We start from the raw sequence: 7,765 nt of genomic DNA, 5'->3' as shown, positions 1-7,765 counted from the left end.
ACATTTTAACTATATGTTCGCATTAGCTATAAATCCAATTGAGCTGCTAATTAATATCCTCTCGTGCGGGGAGTTGCACTTAACGAATATTTCCTCTGGACCCATTTCTTAGGCACTCTCACAATAGAAACATTGCATGCAACAACAAATAGTGCGGTATTAATTATTATCACTCATAACGCCAGAACACGCTATCCTCTGCCATAAACCATTCGATAGTGATGGGGACTTCTAATTCGACAGTGATTATCAGTTCTAGCATACTCAGTGTTGGCCGTTCGAAATCCCAGCGTCGCGTATGCCTCGAAATGGCTGTGGAACCTTGCATACCGGCCTTTCTAAAAAAATGCGAGAGCATCAATCGGTCTGGATGGGCATGTCTGTTCACCATTACTAGTGATAGGTGCGCGCCCCTGCGCGCGGGTTGGCACCGCAGAGCTTTTCTAACAATGTAATTTGATTAGTAGATACCTAAAGATAGAGGAGGAAACGCGATAAGTATGGAGCATCAGTTTAACAGCAAACATGAAGAGGATGAAGTCATTTATACATCTAGCAAGGGGGTAGCCAAATTAGGATAACCAGCACAAAGGTCGAACGTAACAGACCAATAATTGAGAAGGTTAGCTGTACTGGCTAAGCTGCATAGTGCTAAGAACTTGGATCCTAACACAGCTCACACAAAGGCATAGTCATGAAAAGTCTGTAGATTATAACAGTAGAACATATTATATTACACATGCATAGTCTCATTAACTATCACATGAAGAGACGATCATGTTTCTGTTGGACAGGACGCTTTTCGATTGGTGGTGCTCCTTGCTTGGTAATCAGGCCAGCATAGCATCATCAGATTCACAACAGCAATTTTATCAAAAGCCTGCCAGGTCAACATAGCAGATGTTATTTTTGGATATACCACAGTCCAATTATAATATAGCAATCAAGGGAAAAAGTAAGTATTGTTATCTCACGTACAATGATATATGCATGTGTGGTAACAACAATAAAGATCGTAGCACTGGGACTGATATAAATATTTCTAGCACTTAGCTACGGAGTGGGAATTTACCTGGTGGCTGAGAGGGAGAGCCCCAACCTGTAACTTCGTCGTCAGAGTCTGAAGGCTGGTTGGTGAAGCCGCCGCCATAGCATCTTGGCAAGTTGAATCCCTGGTCGACTGTGTATTAGAGAGAATAGTTTTTGCGAGACGTTAGAAATGACTTGATGCTATAACCTAATAGTGTATAACATAAGGATGGTGAATCTGTAGCAGCCAAATCAACGCGTAGAAAATAAAACTATCTAACGGAGGGACAGAAAATAAAATAAAGCTAATCCATGAGCCCACTTTAGTATCAGAGGCTAAAGAAGAGGCAATAAGGTTTCAGTGCTCTGCAAAATCTAACTTTTTCAGAACAGAACTGATTACATCCTGTTTACATTTCCAGCCTGATTATATCTATTGGCAAGATTAAAATATGTTTAGTAAGTTGCACGAATATTTTAAGGATCAATTATATTGGTACTTCTATGCTCTCAAGTTTATCAGCAGCCAAGCACTTTTTACAATAGATGACCACTATGCAAATATATGGTCTCATGAATTACTTTGGTAGAAGCCCTTTTATTCTCTCATGAATTTTGAAACACCAGAAAAAGAATACTCATAGAAAAAAACGTACAATAAATGCAATGCGTAACCTCAATATATCTAGCATGAACTCAACCTAAGATCATAATGCATTAAGATCTAAGAACTATAGTTAGGCTTAGGCCAATGAGCCATGAAGATGACATTATTCACAATGTAAAATATATGCAAAGCTCAGTTCCAACACAGTTCCCTTGACAGTCTAATTAAAACGGGGGCACATATACATATTAGAAGTTGTTCCATAATTGGTATTTGGCCATGCTCTACACTAAATTAGCTAGCTTATAACAGACAATAACCTCTAACTGCTTGCAATGTAGTAAAAGGATGAGGGGGTCGTACATTTTTACTAACTGATATTGTCTTTGGAACCAATAGATTATATGTATTCAGAGAAAAAATAGCAGCACCAGTAGAGAAATATAAGATACCTATAGAGAAATATTTACCATGCAAAGAGAACTTTACAATTGTTGTTTCCACTGAAATAATGTTCTTTTTAAATCTGAAGCAATCCAACAATTTGAAGTGACCATTTAGTAGTAAACAATATCTATAGGACACCAAGATTGATAGATCGGAAGTTTTTTATGAGAGTGGCATAGGCAGTACCTGTTATAAAAAGTTTCGTCCTCTAGAATGAAAAGATTAAATAGCAGCAACAAGCATTGTTTGCACTGATATATTCGTAGATTGATATGACACATCAGTATCATTAGTTTGGTAAAGGATTTTTATAAGCTGTGAAATAAAACAGGAAAGGGATACAAAATTGGGAAACTATGGCACTGAAGGTGAGGAGGTGCTAAAAAAGTGAAACTATGTATTCCTAAATCAATGTAGCTGGTGATGACAAGAAGGAAAACCAAGAAGAAAAAGGAGGAAGAAAGAAGGCGAAAAGAAGGGGGTAAGATAATGATAAACAAAATATCTAGTATAGCACGAGATACACATTTGAGCTGAGCAAAATATCTAGTCATGCAAACTCATTTATATCCCGGATTAAAAACAACACTACTGCTTTGACATAACACACAAGGCAGCAATGCTTAAGTAGGAAATGGATGAAGGAGCTTACCAAGTTAATACACCATAATCCAGTTAGTTTGATACCATATGTCTATTGAAATATGGTTCAGAAGTTCCTTGGCAGGGGCGATGCCATCATCAAAATTCTGGTGGTGCACCACTCAAGCAACATATGAAATGTTTCTCATGTTACATAGTGAGCATTAGTCAATTTACTAACATTTTTTTGGTGCAACCGTTGTACTGTTAGTGCTGAAAGTCCACAGATGGAGAATGAAAAACTTGTGAGAGACAGTCCCTACCTACCTGTCATCAAAGACATTGGAAATATTGCAAAACAATCACAAAACCCTTTTGTTAGGGCCAAATCATAAACGCATAATAAAACAAGGGTTATAGGAATTTGGTTATTTCTTATGGTAAAAATTAACAAAGGAGAAGCGGGACCACTGTAGATGCAGGTGAGGTCCTCCACGCTCCAACCCTTTTGTTTTAACATTAACAACAGCTATCATCATATATCAAATTTACAAAAATGTGAGTCATATATAGGAAATGTGGTGAGAACAAAATTCGATTGAAGAGAATAAAAGAAAAAAAGGTAAAAACACACAGAAATATCTCGCAACTGAAATGCTTCTATATTTTTCATCCATGTAAAGACGAAAAACATTACAAAACTAATATCATAGTTCACACTTGGCAGATCAAGAACCTAAAAAGATATAAAAAAGACCATGTGACAGAAGCAGCAAGGCTTTTGCTTCCAAGAAAGAATAATTCAGGTGGCAATGTTAAGAACATAGTATACACCGTGAATATTTTTCAAGGACACACTAATATATGGAATCCTTCTTTCTCTTCTACTCGAGACACTAACATCTTAGGACCAAACTTTTGATTATGTAGAAAAATAAATTAGCCACTCATATATGATTAATAGTCCTCTGTGTGAGACGCACAAAGACTCCGTCTGGTAAACAGAGCAGAACTGTTGAACCAACATTGGTAACTGTAAATATGGTTGCCTACTAAGATGTCTGAGAAAATGATCTAGGCGACCTTTAGATGAAATGCGACTTTGTAAAGCTATGATAGCCACAGACCTCGATAGTACCTGTAGCCACAGAACCCCGCATTACACAAACAAAAATGGCCTCTCTCACAGTCATAGATGAGATGCCCGGAAACTTCTATAACCATAAAAAAATCTGGAATGCATTACTTTGATTCAAAAGATACCTATCAGTAGCATGGTTCTACACACATCAGCCTATCCACCTTGTAACCTACTCTTTCCATTCCAAATTGTAGGACATTTTGGCCTTTTTTTAGATACATAGCTTCGTGCTATCAAACATCCTTTCAATTGAATAAGACTATTAGCTATCTCTGAAGCTAATTTCACGTGTCACGAAACACTAAATGGCAATATGTGAAATAGTTAATTAGTTCCTATGACATGTGAATTTTCAGGCAATGCCTTTTCTTCAATAATATTATTTGCCAAAGATGAAAGGACAATCTTAAGAACAGATAATGTAGAGAATGATTGCTTTTAGTCTACCTCCCACTGCTTAACGACAACCAGTTTGAGCTTTGCAGCCATTTCCCACCATCATGAGTCCCGTATCGGTCCATTGTCCTGAGCATTCTGGATCAAGTCACGGACAAATAAAGAGAGCATGCGCCATTTCTCTGCAAGAAAAAAAAATAAATTAGACCATTGGATTATTTATTACTAAAATTTACGAATCCAAAGTCAAGTTCAGGAAGGAATAGTAATCATCATATCTTTCAAGTTCACAGGAATCTATATAGCATATAGCTAAAAGTCTAAAACAAACTATGAAATCAGGTATAGGACATGTAGTAGTGAAGCTATAGAGACGTTCTTCCTTTCCAGATGCACATTAATTAAGAAGATACAAAGTAATTTCATCACCATAGACCATACAGTTCATGAACTCCGCCATTTGTTCTGCAAAGCAATGCCAAAATTCAGGAAATAAAAACAACCACACCAGATATAATTACTATATACATGTGCAGAGGAAAAAATGGAACAATAGAGTGACGGCCCTACTCACCTCTCATGGAAGATGCGCCGTGTGACTGAGCCACGGCAGATCCGACGTTAGCGTGGCTATCCCAGCGGTCCGAGGAGGGGCGGCGTGCCCCTAAGCAGCTAAGCCGCAGCCTCCCTGGCAACAAGCAGAGCTGCTATGGAGGCAACGCAGCAGAGTGTAGGTAGGGGAAGCAGCAGATGCAGCGCGGGATGGGGACGACGCGCGGGACTGCGCTAAGCCTGCCGCCGGGCCTGCACGAGCCGGCACTCAGGCCGCCGTCGGGACCGCGCGAGCCGGTGCTCCGGTCGCTGTCGGGGCCAGGCGTGCCGTAGCTCGGCCCGCCGCTCGGGCCACCGCGGCAAGGAGCGGAGGGAGACAGCACTCAGGCCGCCATCGGGGCCGCGCGAGCCGGTGCTCCGGTCGCCGTCGGGGCTCAGGCCTCCTTTGCCGGGGAGCTGTGGCGCCCTCGCCCGGACGCGCGCGACTGGGCCCGCCCTAGCCGCCGCCGAGAGATAAGGGGGAGGGAAGAGAGGCGGATGTGGACGGGAGAGAGAGCTAGGGTTGGAGCCGGTTTCAGCCGGTATATATTTGGCATAGGAAGAGCAGCAGCACCGTTGGATTGAGGATCTGACGCTCTAGAAAATTTTGAACGACGTGGCCACCCTGAGGCCGCGCCGTGGCCACAACGAATTTAGACTTTAGATTAGCTTATATATATGCGCGTACGTGATAGTTCATGCACAAGGTAACTAGCTTTCTTCCCAAAATTATTTCTAGAATTTTTGGCAAATATTTTGTCAATGCATATTTTTTTATCATGTAGAGATTGGGGTGCAAACGAATCGGATACGGACAGATAAGGCTGATATTACATTTATTTTCTTATTTCTATTCGGATTTGAATACGGATAGGATCAGCTACTCAGCTACGTCGAATAGAATACGAATGGATGTTGACATCGTAAGTATGCGATTTGAGTATTTGAATATGGATATGGTATCAGATGTTTTGAATATCCAGACTCTGATATGGACGGATTAGAACTCCTCTAAATGGATTTGGACTCGGAGACTATCGGAAAATATTTGTACCATTTGCACCCCTACGTAGAGAATAACATTATGGTTCTAATGAAATTACTCATGTCAATTGGATTTATATTTATCTTTCTATAAGTTTCACAAAATTTCTAGAGTTTACTAGTTTATTATTTTCAGATATAATAGATAACCACATCATGAATCTAAATAAAGCTGATCTCACGTAAATATTTAATTTTCTATGAAATTCACAAAATATTAAACGCATAAAGTACAGACATGCATGTGCACTAGTAGCTTTCACAAGTTCTTTATCTTGGCGTGAATTTGTGCAACGCCGAGCTAGCCAACCTCAGCGTTAAAGAACTTCACGCCGAGCTTTGCCGTGTTTGCCATGCTGGCAACGACGTGGCATGGTCAGCGATTGATCAAGGAACGCTGAGTCACATACCTTGGCGTGATGTCTGAGTACGCCGAGCTTTCGGTCTATTTCTGCAAATAGTTATGCTAGGGGTCTAGTTGTAGAAATAGTTTATAAAAAGGGCTAAAATAGAAAAATTTCACCCTCCGAGATCACTCCAGCCCCAAGCCTGACGTGGCTACGGGGGGAAGAGAAGCCGTTGGGGGCGCAACCCAGGGGCCGACCAAGTCCACTGAGAAACCAGCCCCCTAGCCTGCTAATTAAGGTCGTGGGGAAGAGGAAACCCGATCACAAGGAGATGCAGAGGAGGTTTCCCTGCCCCTTACGAAGAGGGGTCAGAGCAAATCCCGAAGCCCCCAGTCGGCAGATGAGGCTGGAGAGAATCAGTCGAGGGGGCCAAGAGGGCCGAGACCAAAAACCCACTCTGCACTGGTGATCAGGTACCCATAGAAATTGTTTTTGGTCGGTTATTTAAGGTATTTGCTCGACTGGATAGCCTTGAATGTGTTTGGGAGGTCTGTACTAAGGAGAAGGTCTCAACTCCACCAGCTAGCAAACCGATAGGCCGAAGGGGGGAAAGCTGAAATGCTTAGTCCACATTTACCCGTGAGTTGTTGCTTCACTATTTGAGTTCCTTCTCTCCCCAAGTATCCTCTTGATGCATCCATTTCTACCATAGGGCAGCTAAAAGCCCCAAAATCCCAAGTGGGGTGATTGCTGGTGAGTCTAAATCTGGCTAGGTCCTTGAACCACAAAACCTAGCTCTTTCAACTGATGTCAAGGCCCAAGGAGCTGAGGCGATGCTACCAGAGAAAGACCCTTTCCATATGGATGCCATAATCCATGAACTGCAAGTCTGTCAAAGCTTTGTGGAAGGAAGCTAGTGACCAGGCCAAGCAGTCTGGTGTGGAAACATCTCGGCTGAGGGAAGAAGTAAACATTCTCCTGACGATTATTGTAGGTAAATAGTTGTAACATTGTATAAATCTACTCACCGCTATTCAGGCTTTACCTCCTGGTTTTCCCTTGTTTGAAGACCAACGCAGGTACACCGAGCTACTCAAGAGAGAGAAAGCGGCCCTAGAGCGCCAAGTCGATGATCTCCAGAAGACACTCGCAGTGGCTGAACAGCGCCGAGTGGATGTAGAGGGAGAGTTGACCAAAGGAGCCGTTACTGCTATTGGACATGCGATTGGCACCCTCAAGAGCCGCATCCCTAATCTCGATGTTAGCCTGATATTGCAAGGCTATAATTGTGGAAGCGAGGATGATGCTAAGAAGCTGCTCGGGGAAATCCAGCCGACTGTCCAAGCATTTGTTGACAAACTCAGTTTCTCAGTTGATGATGATGAAGATGAGTAAAAACTTTTACCCTTCCCTTGTTGGTCCTATAATGGCATGATTAAACATTTGTCCTGCTCTTTGGAACTAGATCCGTTATGAGTACTTGTATTTTGTTGGAGGCGATAACTTTGACTTGTCTATAATTATCCTTCTTGCGTGGCCCATTTCATTTTGCATGCGGGTCATAGGATTTGAGTAGCCGAG

General features: G+C 41.8%; 1 long non-coding RNA gene across 4 annotated transcripts; it reads right to left on the bottom strand.

Moving 5' to 3' along the window:
• Nucleotides 1–526: 526 nt before the first annotated feature.
• Nucleotides 527–5,305, bottom strand: LOC136507884 (uncharacterized). 4 transcript variants are annotated; one of them, XR_010771775.1, is made up of 6 exons: nt 4,777–5,305; nt 4,644–4,667; nt 4,254–4,384; nt 2,736–2,992; nt 1,073–1,180; nt 527–880 (listed from the first exon to the last, which is right to left on the bottom strand). It is a non-coding gene; the product is annotated as an uncharacterized lncRNA (long non-coding RNA). The 4 variants fall into 4 exon arrangements; XR_010771773.1 differs by having other exon boundaries at nt 2,736–4,384; nt 4,632–4,667; XR_010771772.1 differs by having other exon boundaries at nt 2,736–4,384.
• Between the last annotated feature and the right edge of the window lie 2,460 nt (nt 5,306–7,765).

This window comes from Miscanthus floridulus, chromosome 15 (genome assembly GCF_019320115.1).
Source record: "Miscanthus floridulus cultivar M001 chromosome 15, ASM1932011v1, whole genome shotgun sequence".
Lineage (NCBI taxonomy): Eukaryota > Viridiplantae > Streptophyta > Magnoliopsida > Poales > Poaceae > Miscanthus > Miscanthus floridulus.
This window is presented reverse-complemented; position numbering and strand designations above follow the sequence as displayed.